The following is a 13,089-nucleotide window of genomic DNA, read 5'->3' on the forward strand; positions in this document are numbered from 1 at the left end:
CGGGCTGGAGGCGGGAGGATAGTGAAACATCAGCATAATTGATATTTTTCTAATGGAGCGTTGCAATCACGTCTAGAGGGCAGCGGGAGCAAAGGTGACAGCCAGAAGAAGGGGCTGTGCACTGAAGGCGGCTCGTGTGATGGCACGACCATCGTGTCAGCCCATCGTGTTAGGGGCGACCCTCCGGGCATGGCTCCCTCCTCCTCCTCCGGAGCCCTCAGGAAAGGAAGGGGCTGACAGCCCCCCAGCATGGCGGGAAGCTGAGCTCCCTCCCCTGAGGGCTGCCCCTCACAGAGCCTTTTCGCCATTTTGCCTTCGCGGCCCCGGCCCTCCTGCTGGCAGTGGGTTTCGATTTGCAGAACCTGCCTGTGAAAAACGAGGTTCACGTAATTTTTATAGAATTTAAAAGTTTAATGAAAAAGACAATTAGGAGAAAAAAATAAAGTAAAGTATAGAAATACGGCCGGGTGTCTCTGCATTCAGCCAAGGGAGCACACCTTAGTGACAAAGGATTGTCCCATAAAAACAGAACTCTACTACATATCCATAAATTCTCATACATATTCATACATTCTTCTTAGGATCTTTGGTGTTCTTCTGTTTAGTTTTCTCTTGCCCCCTTCCCAACAGATCAATCTTCTTGGCGCCATTGAGATTTACATTCTCTGATACCAGAAATGCAATAATTTCCTCCCCCAGAGTTCTGGTCACTGCTGTCTTCATCTGGATAAGATAGTTTACAAATGCAGGAGTTCTCTAGCTATTTTTTTTTTTCCTCAGTCTTTGGGTTATACAAACAAAACCAGTTTTTATTTTAATACTATGCCATAGCCTAACATATATGTATTATACTACTATTTCTAAATTTCATCAATAGCAGAAATGAAGAAAACTATATTAATACAACAAAATTTCTCATTCTTATACACATAACATTCATTTTAATATTTGCGAAAAGCCAACAATATAAAATGTATCTATAACACTGCCCAATAAAATGATTTAGCACCCTTTTGTGGGTGTGTTTTATGGGGTATGTTTGTTTGTGTGTAGTTTTTTGGTTTGGGGTTTTTTGTTGTTTTGTTTATTTGTTTGGGGTTCTCTAAATTCAGTTGTTTATGATTATCTTGTGTAGGGGCTTTCTAAAGGATGGAGGTTGTTCTGAATGTTACCCTTCGCACAGCACCAATTCACACGCTGAGTCAAGGTATTTATATTTTTTAATTCTAGTTTGCATAAAGTAGGGACCTAGGTGGTAACCCATAAAAGGCTATTTCCCAATTCATCAAAGCTTTACACTATAGACTTTAACAGACAAAGGTGTACATTTCATTACATAACCTCTTTATTGATTAGTACTCAACCCCCTATTTGCTAGTTGTATCTCTCACTTCTTACACAAATTAGTCCTCATGTGCAGTTCTTCCCTCTGTTTGAGTGTTGGGTCTATTTTGAATAGGTGGTCACAGTCTCCCACTGCCAGAATTACCTTTCCTCCAGTTACTGCAATGCTCATAACTGTACTGATTCACAATTAAAAAAAAAAAAATTAAAAAAAAATCGAGGTTTTACTCAGTTATTTACATTTTGGAGGGGGCTCAATATCATAGTAGTCATCTCTCCAAGGAAAAGCAAACAATTTGAAGTTGGGAGAAGGATGAAGATTTAATAGTCTGCTCATAATTCTTCATCCCTTTGGCTCCTGAGGACACCGTGCTGCAGGGGGAACAGTCCTGACAGAGAATACTCTCCCAAATCAGACATTTTGGGAGAGTTTTAAGTCTTAAGTGGACATTTTTCTCCTCTTTTACCAACAATAGCCTGACTTACAAACTGATATAACTAGATATGCACATAGATCTGATAGCTAGATCTGATATCTAGGAACTATGTGTTACCAATCATCATTAAAAACGGGGTTAAAATTATATACAGTTCCCTTAATTGAGGCTTTACATACTTCCCTCACTTCCTGTGTGGTGTTGTGGAACTTTCAGGAATCCTCTGGAGTCATAAGATGACACAAAAAAAAAAAAATCAGCAAAAAAGGAAGTTTTGAACCTTGATATTTGTTGATAAAACAAATGGTGAAAAGTCTTAAAGTGAAAATGGGACCAGAAGATATTTTTCAAAACTTCATAATTTTAAACTAACTTTAACTTTATTGGGAGTGAATTATACAAAATCTGTTGAAAGAATACTCGTGGTTTGAGTGCTTTTTTTTATATTGATCCACAGCCTAAACCTGTTGTAAAGTCTTTTAACATACATAAAAAATATTTTCAGCTACTGTGTTCCTCCACCTAAAGCCAGGAGATGGCACTAGGGGAATAGCTATTCCTATGGATGAAAGCAGCAGTGCCTCTCGACCAGGGATGGTGTTTTCCGTGTGGCACATTAGCAATACACAGAGCTGTCTGTACTTACAGGCAGGAACATCTGCATCACAAATCCAGCTGCAGCCGGGAAACTTACCCTGTTTTTTCATTTGGGAGTCTGATCTCATATTATTATGTCAGAGTAGGCAGGAGGGAACCATGCAGGAGCAGTTGAGAGGGAAGAAGCAGAAAGGAGATGGTTGGGAATTACTTGGATGCCTAGAGGTAAAATTTGGCTGTGTTTATGAGGTCCTGCAGGTCCAGCCTCCTGGAAAATGCCTTCCTTAAGCTGGTGTAGACTCCTGGGTAAGCCCAACACCTTGCTCATAGGTCTGTCAGCAAGCAGGAGGCTGACAGAGAGATTTGTAATCCCAGGGAAGCCAGATCACCCAATTTACACTCTTGGCAGCTTTGTTGTAGCAAGAAAATCTGGTGGGACATATCCCATCACATATATACCTATGCACTGTAACGGAGCTGAAACGTGGAAGATCTTGTCCTAAGCCACAAAAAAGTAAACTTTGTTCAGGCTTCAAGGATCAGTTTCTGGGATCAGGAGATGTCTTAAACAGACAGTGGCAATCAGATTGACCTCTGGCATTCTTTGGGGAAGAAGGGCTACAAAAAATAGGACATTAAGGACAATCTTTCTCCTTTTTAATGTGCTTGCAGAAAACAGAGTAGAAGTAGATGACTGCAACAGGACAGAGTGCAAATCATTGTTACTCATCACAGATGCTGTTTCCAGTTCAGGATGTGCTTTTCTCGCCTAATGGGTCTTTACAGAGACACAGCAGAGCCAGGGTTAAGTGACAGTTCTGTCTTCCTTTCTTGCCCTGTCTGGTCCCTGTACCTCTGTTCCTCCTGGAGCCATAGTCACAGATCTCTGATTCTTATTTTTCAGCCCATCATGGTGATGTTTTCTCTTTGTTATGGTCATCTCCCATAGCAGTACATGATCTGTCCCTCCTTCCTGAACTCTGGTATAGGTGGCTCAGGACTGGATAGGGTTTGCCCTGGGTTATTGGTGTAAATTGTCCAAGTTAGTCGTTCTCCCCTGCTGGGTTAGTGACAGATAGTTTCCTTTGACGCTCCAAACTGCCCAGATCTGTTTTACTCTGTGATAAATATTGCCACTGCTGGCATACCCAGAGGTAACAATATCCACCCCTCTGGTATTAGAACTGTTGCCAGTGTAATGTAAAGACACCAAGTCAGAGGGCTCCCCCACGGTGTGTACAGCCCTGACCTGAGAGCTTTGTGTCATTTGGGCTTTGCTATGAATTCATTTAGTTCAGCAGTCTCTTTTCAGTCAGACGTTTATGGCTGGTTTTTTCTCATTATTTTCAGTGTTAGTAAGTCATTGCTACAGCTGGAAAGGATCTGCATTCTCTTCAGTGTCTGCTTTGCTGTGAGCAATGTCTAACATGTTTACTACAGTGAATGGAATTTAAAGCATTATCTTGCTGACAAAAATGCACATGGCCTTGCTAGATACCAAGTTAGCAAATAGAGGAATTGTAGGTTACCTGGAGGAAAAGTGTTCGAAGCTCTGTGGGTAAGACAGGTGAAAATGAAAATTGGGTTGGTTTTTGTCAAACTTAATGTTCATCTGACAAACATGTATTCTCCAGACATGTACAAGTATATTTAGGTAAGAACAGCCATATAAAAAAAATTATCTGTTTTTAAGAAGAGATGGTTTTTGTAGTCTTTCATTCCCACCGCAAAGTAAAAGAACTTTTAAAGGAATTGGATTTTATTTTGATAACAGACAACTTATGGTGAAAAACTACTAGTTAATGTAGCCCTTAGACGCAACTGTCCTAATTTTTCTCGGAGCTTTATTGTCATGTGCCTGCCTTTGAGTAATGTTTGCTCTCTAAGGTACAAATCTGAAGCGGGATAGATCTGCCTAGAGGTATGTTCTTCTTGAATGATCAGTCATTCTGAGCAGCTCCCCTGACAGCTGTTGCCACCATGTCCCATCCCTGGGGGTGATTTCTGGCAGACAGCTGTCTCTGTATCTGGGTAACAGCAGCTCCTGCTCAAACAGCCGTGGTTAGCCGTGTTCCTCTCTTTTGCCACTCGTGGTGGTGATACTATCTGTAAAGCCAAGCTGCAGGATCTGGCCAGAGGCTTTGAAAGCACAACAATGGGCAGCACTGGCCCCTCTCACAAAGCATGTTATTTCCTTTTTAGACTTTCAATCTGTGTTGCAAAGAGTGAGCCCAACTGTTCATGTCCAACATTGATGATATGAATAGCCTAGAGGTTTGGTTTCTGAGTAGGTTATTTAAAGCTGATGTGCTGTCTTTTTTTCAAGAAGAATACAGTGCCAATTTAGCATGGGTACCCATCAGGGGACCTCCATGTTCTTCGTCCAACTTTTTTGTGTTGGCATTATAGTGCAGGGAGAGCTGGAATAAGATGCAGAGCTCTCAGCTTACTCCTCCCTTGATACGTGACTCTCCTCAGTGTGCCTTTGCATGGGGTCACACAGTGTCAGTCATGTGGGCATGAGACAACGTGACAGAAACAAGCAACAGTGAATGGTCATGGCTTCGAGTGGGCATGGGCCCCTGGTAGCCAGCTCTCATTCCTCCCTCCTGGCAGAGCACCACGGCACTGACCACATGTAGCATATAGGCACATAGCTGGTGGGAGAGCCATCTCCTTCAGCACGTGCCTAGGAGCACCAGAGAGATCCCACAGCCCTTCAAGGCCTGTGCGTGAGGTCCAGCATTAGCTGGGAGTCAGCAGAAAGAGGCATGTGGGAGTCAAGCGTGGGAGTCTCATGAGCTGAGAATGAGACTTGGCAGGTTTGAAGATGATGGTGGCAGGTGATATCTCACCATTGGACAGATTTTGTTTTCCCTGGGTCTTCCAACATGAAACCTCAAACTAAGATGTTTTAAAAAGGTTGCTAATCTGGGATGCTGTCCTGAAGTCCATGCAGGCATATCTTTGTTAGTTAGACAGCTGTCAGCAGTTCTCAGCACACAGCAGCACCGATTTGGAGCTTGACCATATGAGTTGTGCAGTAAATTATTTCAAAATCACTTCCACAAAAGCTGAAGAAGAGCAGCAGTTTCAGGAAGCACTCCCAATGAAGATAGAAGTTACACACTGAAGGCCTGGTTTACTCTGTGGGAAGAATTTAAGTCTGATACCAAAGAAGGAAGCTTCATCTACTCAGGTGTTCATCAGTTTGCATTTATGTTAGCATGTGGCACAGGGTAAAACTCTCAAAAAGGGCTATGAAGAATTCAAATTTTCAGTGAAGTTTGTCCCTTGATGCATTTTGTCCTGTGTAAATCGGCTGCAGACCATAAAAAATGCACTTGATTTTTTGAGCAACATAGACCAGAAGAGCAGTTTGTGAATATAAAAGGCACATAAAGGCACTTGCTGAACACAACAGACATGAATAAACTTAAGGTGCTGCTGAAGGTTGAAAGCATTGCAAACAGGGCAGCATGAGTAAGGCATTATCTCCCAGAAAAGAACTACTCCTTCTATGTGTAATAAGTATTATAGTTGTATTAGGATGAAATTATGCTTCTGTACTTTTTATTGTATCAGAATCAAAATGAGTGTTGTGTTGTTAAATACTTCTAATAGTGTTTTAAAGCATCTCTGTTCAAGTACTATCAATGCTTACAGTTTCAGCCTTCATGTTTCTTATTGGTTTGCTATTTAGGAGAAAGCCACTCCATTTGGCTGATTTAACAGAGCTCAAATTATAAAGACTACACTGAGATGAACTACTTTTTCTTCACAAGTGGCAAGTAGTTTTGAAACTAGGGTTTCCTAATCCTAAATCCTGTAGTTTTACTGCTCTTTTAATACTCTTTTTCCTTTCCTTTATTTTTTTTTTAATGTGCAGAATACCCATGTATAATTTCATGTACCAGTAACTGGGGTTTTGATACAGTAGCTCTAAGGAGCTACACAGTATTTCCTTGGAGTAAGTGTTTCCTCTAAAGAGGAAAGTGCTTCAATAGCTCCCTTTTCTTTTGCCAATGAGAGGAAATTGATAATTGATACCAGTGGGTGTAAGTGAAAAAATTAGAATTGTTAATTAACAAAAAAAAAAAAAAAAAAAAGGGGGGGGGGGTGGAAGTGTGCCTGCAAGGCACATAAAATTATTGAATAAATGCTGGCTATGAACTCCAGAAAACTTGCCCTCCACCTACCCACACACCTCTACACACCCACCCACAGCAGAACAATGACAAAAAAACCCTCAAAAAATGCCTGGGAAGGAAAAATACATGGGCTGACCACATGGCCTGGAGAAGAAAATGGTGAGTGGTCCATTTTATCTCCAGGAAGGTGAAGAGGAGTTCGCTTGCTAAGAAGGTAAACGAGTCCTGCTCTTATGAAAATGTTTTGCTGTGTGGCCTTCATACCATGCACATGTTCAATTAACTGCTGGTTTTTATCCTACCAGAGGTGAGCAAGAGGTACAGTGAGAGCATCAACCTTTGCTCTGAATATCAGGTACACTCCTGATTGACTTAAGGGACAGACCAGAAGAAACCTTTTAAGGTAATGAGGCAGAAGTGTTTTATTTGTTGTCTTCTAAAAACTGACTTAGCTTTTGAAATAGGATTGTTACAGATGAGAAACTCTGAACTGAAACCACTTTTTAAACTAATGAAGCAGTTAATAAGCACTGTCGTTTGCATGAAGGGGAACAACTTAAAAAATGATAGTGTTCAGTATAGTGTGGAGTAAAAAATATGTCTGTTTTTGTGTCACAAAGAGCCAAAGAAAATGCCTTCCTGAGCAAATAGTCTGGAGAGCTGATACTTAGAAATACAAGAGAAAACCTAAGTTGGTTTTGTGTCTCTGAGTTGGTAAATCTGAGGAATGTAATAGCCTAAGAAGAAGCCCAGGCTGTGATTTCAGCTGTACATGGCATGATAATATATATTATATATAATATAATATGTTCTTGATGGTCCTTGAATGATGCAGAATTCTAAACTGGGTAACAAAAGCATAGGAAGCAATTGATCCCTTTTACCTGGAAGGAGGTTCATCTTTCTCCTCTTTTTGCTGGGTTGGGAATTCAAAAATTCCAAAAATTCCAGGGTTTGCTTGAACCTTGGAATTGGAAAGAGCTGTTCCTCTTCAGAGAAGAGAGACTTTTTAGTGAGCCCTGAGTACCAGGAACTCTGGAAAACAATCTAGAAATTTTGTTTGCTTACTGGATCTCTACATGTTAATGATAAGGTGGATAGCAATTCCTTTTTAGCTTTTAAAACTTTCTCCAGTCATAATTTCTTGTAAAGATTTAAAATTGTCTCACAGGCTCTCTGTAGCCTCTGCTCCAAGCATTTGTTGCTAAGTGGTGGCCCCAGACACACTTAATGTTCTGCAGGGTGGATGAGGGTTATGTTCTTATGACTGGCTAATTAGTTAGGCTCTAGGAAATTAAATACCACCATCCTCACCGTAGCTGTGGGCAGACAGTCACTGTCATGCACTGTTTGCAGAGGATGTGACTGAAGAACACATCCAATGGGCTTTTCTGTGACAATAAACTTTTTGAGGTTGCAAACTGTGCTGGACTGACCTTCCTTCCTACAAGGTATACCTGATTACAGGGTTTCTTCATTATTTTCTCTTCCTCCGTATCCAGCTGTGAAAAGTTAAGTATGGCCATGCCCTTGAGGTTTTTTAACAGGGGCTCATGCAACTCTGCCAATTCCAGAAGGGCTTTGAATTCATGAAAATTCATTTATCATGAAAAGGAGTTAATTTTTAAATGGGTTGTATTGCAAGGCCTTCCCTTCAGTGCAAGCATTCTGTGGCTGCTAACTGCAAATCTGCATGAAGTGTGAATCAAGTTTCACGACCAAAACCTTGAAAATGTGATTGGCTTAAGTGCAGGAGACTTTTTTTCCCCAATCTGTAACAAATTAAGGTGCTTTGTTTCTTCATATTTTCACATCCAAGCCTGGTTCACAAATCTCATGGCAACCATGAGAGAGACATTGACTCCATATAATAAGGTGGAATACTCCTTGCATGGGGTTTTCATGGGGTTTACTTGTCATTTCTGGTTTTTTACTTGCCATTTTTGGTTCTTGTAGCAGAGCCATGGAAAAACAACCTCCAGTGTGGTGAGGTGTGTGCATGTTAAGCACTCCTCCTCACTTTTGATTTTCTTAAGGATCTACCTTCATGGAAAATGGATGTGACCTGTGCTACATAGCCCTGTCCTGCTAGGTAAGATCAAAAGAGGTTGGAAATTGTTCCAACCTACATGCTCTGATGGACACTAAAGGCACAACAGTCAGTTTCTTTTGCTGCCCAGCAGACAACAGGGAGGTGAGAAGGAAAAAAGGTCAGCACAGGGAAAAGTGCACCACAAAAGTGTTCAAGGTGGCTATGGAGAGCATAACTCCTGAGCCAGTGTGAGGTGCTGCTTTTACCATTGGCTTTCTTAGGACTTTGTGCTGTCTCCTGTCCTGGTCCCTCTCATAATGTGCTCTTCATTGACCAGTTTTACTCACAAGACCACAAAGTGAGTAAGCTCACAGGTGAGCTTCAAAGGATATTTGTGAGGTTGAGCACGAGCTGAATTCCTTGCAGCCACTGGCTGCAATTCATCCTGTGACATTTCTCTGTGCCTAAATGCCTTTCACCCAGCATTAGACTGTACTCTCCAGCAAAATAAATGATGCATGTAAACTAAGGAGACATGGTGAAAGTGAATTTTTATGTTTAAAAGTATAATAGCAAATAAGTATTATCACTGCTATTTCTTTTAACCAGTGTGAATAATCCCTCTAGAAATACTTTTCGTGCTGCTGAGGAAATACATGGATGTTTTTTATCACTTTTATCAATCTGCCTCATTCATTTCTTAGTGCAATGTCTTTCCAGAGGGCTGGCAATAGCCTTTCTTTTACAACAAGCAGTTTGATTTCAGAGTGCTGCTACCCATTATTGCTACATTGGTGGAGAAATGATAGTTTATGAACTAATCTATACCATCCTCCCAAACCATAGATTTTGGTAATGTAGAATTCAGTTTAATGCTTTAATAAACCATGGTCTGATATGCACTGTGCCAATTACTCTAGAAGGTAGATGTGTGTGAAATTTGATATTTTCAGCAACATTTGATACTTCATTTTAAAGTAAATTTAAGTGCCTGGGTAAATGAAGGTATTCCATTTTTTTGTTATAAAATAAATGATAAAAAACAGTTTACTAAAGAAGTATCTTTTTTCTGTTAAATAGTTGAGCACTTAATTGTATCCCTGTGAAAGTCAACCTCCCTGGCATAAGAAGGGAGTAGATTTAAATCTGTGGAAAGATTGCATTGACAGTAAGATAGTACTTGTGTGGTGGTTAAAACCAGCCTGGAATTAAATTCCAAATTAGCAGCTCTCCTCCCCCTTCCCCCTCTGGTGGGAGAGGGACAAAGGTAGAGATTATGGATTGAGATAAAAACCAGTAAAAGGATGAACAAGCAACAGTACAAATAACAAAAGTATCTAAAAGAGAGGGTGATTTAAACAATGAGGCAGAATCTAGAGTGCTGGCCACTGGTAATTTCACTGAGGAAGAAACAGAACAAAATGACAGATGTTCACCTTTATTTTTCCCCTGACTGATTTGAGTGGTATAGAATAGCAACCTGGTCATACACACTTGGGTCTAAGTTCCACTTCTAGAGACCTCAAGCAAAACTGGAACAACTCAGAAGAAGGGTGCTTAAATGTGTGGTGTTTAAATCTGAAATTTGGTTGAAAACATGCTGAAGTGGAACAATTGTTCTTGCAATAATGGTATGCAGTGCCATAAGAGGGGAGCTAAAAGGAAAACCTTTTGCTGTTGAAGCAAGTTTACTTCACAGGGAAGGTTACATTTGTGGATTTTCTTCTCATAGGAGTGTTGTGTATACCTTAGCTTTTTAAAAATACCTCAGCTTTAGTGTAAATAAAACAGATAGGAAGGCTGAAAGGTCTTAGTGATGTGAACAGTCAAGTTTGCCTGCCAGAAAGAGGATGTCTTTGCTAAACTTTCTTCTCCTGGGTTTGCCCTTGCACCATGAGGGTCAGGGCTAGCAGATGTGTGTGAAGGACACAGGTGATGTTGTAGCCTGTTGAACTTCCTCCATTTCTTGTTCTGTAGGTGGGAGAAATGACCAGTGTCTAGCAGCTCCTGGAAATGAGAAAAGAGAGCCACACACAGAGGGTTTTGAGGAGACATGTCTGAACAATCTTTGCCCAAAGTGGGTGGAGCTCACTGTATTCAACACTCTGGTGCTGTCTCTTGGCACATCAGGCACACCTGACCTGGATAAATGGTCCTTTCTGTCCATAGAGTGTCTGTTTCTGCACAGAACTGCATCACCCACTGGCTGGAAATCATTCTTCTAAAATAAATTAAAATACAGCCCATTCTCCATCAGGAGAATGTTAATAGAGTGCAGAAACAGTTGTTCCTTTTAAGACTATAATCTGTGTTTCTGATACTCAGCTCCTGCATGTAAGAGGTCTTTCTGTTGATAACATGGTTGACACTTTTGGGCCTACGGTACCTTCAGAGAAAAGCAGTGTGAGTTGTAGAAAACAGCCTCTGCTGTTTCCTGGGCAGGGTCCTGGACCCTTGAGCAGTGCTAGATGGAGGGACATTGCTCCTCCTGAAGTTCCCTGCTGTCTGAAATCCCTTCTGCCCCATCTTCAAGGGCTTCTGTCTACCCCTGGCCTGGCAGAAACAGCTGTGGAGATGTGTGATAGTGGCTAAGTCAATGAATACAGCCTCTGCCAAGAGCAGAATTACATCATTGCAGCCAATCCTTGGAACCACCTCTTGTCAAACTTTCTGACACTTCCACCTCAGCTCTGTAGGCTGCCTCGTTCCCTGTGCCAGTTGCCAGATCGAGTCCAAGGACTGGTGATTAACAGCTTGACTTTCCTCTGGGAATTTAGCCTTGCTCCCAAGGACTTAAACTGGTGGTTGGGTGGAGTAGTGGAAAGTATGTTTGTTAACCATGTTCTATTTAAAATACAAAGCAAATGTAGTGATGGCAAGAGGTATCAGATGACAGGGACTGAGAATTGTTTTTATTCTGTTCAGAGCCTGAACAGATGCAGGCTGGCTTTCCTTCCTCAGCTGCTGGGGTCTTCAGTCATTCTTGGAAGGGTTGGTTGTGCAGAGTATTTCTTTCCTTATGTGAACACTAAATATAAGAGAAATCAGTCTTTTGTGAGGAGCATTCCCCAGGAACAAAGCTCTGAGTGATGTTTGTTTTACAAGTATGGAGGCAGTAGATGGAAAAAAGGCCAACCTTTAAATGGTTTTGAGGCAAAGTAAGAGGTTTCTCTGCTCTCCTACAGATGAGGCACCAAAGCTCTTTATACATTTCCAAACTGTGCTTTCAGATTTGGTATGATTTTGGTGGGATTTATTGATGAAATTGAAGCTAATTTTAAGACAGTTTTGTGTGTTTCTCAAAAAAGCCCCAAAAATCCCTTGTTATTTGGTTTCCTAATCAACTTGTTTCTTCATTTTCAAAATAGATAAATAAAAAGGTTTATGTTGAAGCTGTCACCAGCTGAAAGAGACTAGTAGTATATAAAGTATTTGCTTTTCTTTATAAATGACTGAATTATTTAAGGTCTTATGAGATCTTATCTTTTTTTTCAGATATTTGCCTCAATTTAGGGTGGAAAATTTTTTAAATTAATAAAACATTTGCATAGCATAAAAATCCACTCCCTGTACAGCTCTATGAAATACTCTGAGGCTTGACCTCAGTTTAATAGGAAAGGAGTATTCTTTTTGTTTTCATCTGTTTTGTCTGCAACAATTATTTTTACTTTAATTTTTGAGAAGTGAGAGTAGTGTAATTAGTATTACCTTAATTCCTTGCAACTAGAATCCAGAGAAGTGCTGTCAGCCTTATTATGTCTCATAATCTGGCACTTTGTTTTAAACAAAAATTTGGTGAGCTTTTAAAAATTAGCAAGTTTAAAAATTTGTCTGCTCCTACAGTGATGAGAAATCATCTGACTTTGTTAGTTGCTTGAATCCCAAATATTTTAGAAGTTGGTAAAGCTTGCAATTTCCTAAAAAACACTGTGATGGAAAATTCAGCCTGTCCTTTAGGGCTGTGTCCAGCCTTAGACTAGTCAGGTTCTGTGACTTTATGTCCATGTAGAGTTGCCAAAGCAGTGTGAAAAAGAGGATGACACCATATACATATATACATATGCATATATACATACATACATATATAGATAGATAGATATGTATGTGTATATATATATCTATATGTATGTATATATAATGTTTGTATAATGAAATGTTGGTTTGGTTTTCAGTTTTTTGCTTTCCCAACAACTGAAATCCAGAGTTTCTTGGAAAGAGAAACTGCCTGGAGCATGGGCAGGATGTTGAGGAACAGTAGGATGTGTAGCAGTGCTTTGAGTCTGCTTATGCACCCTGCACTTTTTTAATTGCCCTTTTAGGACGAAGTTTAAGAACTCCTTTTTACTTCATTCTTCTATCCAGTTTTATTTTTGCATTTGGAGTGTAGCAACTGCACCCTTTGTAAGCTATCTGCTGGCATAAGTCTCTGGGCAGGGTATAACTCCCAGGTTCATTTGGCCCTGTGTGCCAGCATGGTGAGGGTTTAAATGGGAGATTCTTTGGGAAGCCTCAGAAAAGAGGCAGCTGT

This window comes from Poecile atricapillus, chromosome 5 (assembly GCF_030490865.1).
Source record: "Poecile atricapillus isolate bPoeAtr1 chromosome 5, bPoeAtr1.hap1, whole genome shotgun sequence".
Classification (NCBI taxonomy): Eukaryota; Metazoa; Chordata; class Aves; order Passeriformes; family Paridae; genus Poecile; species Poecile atricapillus.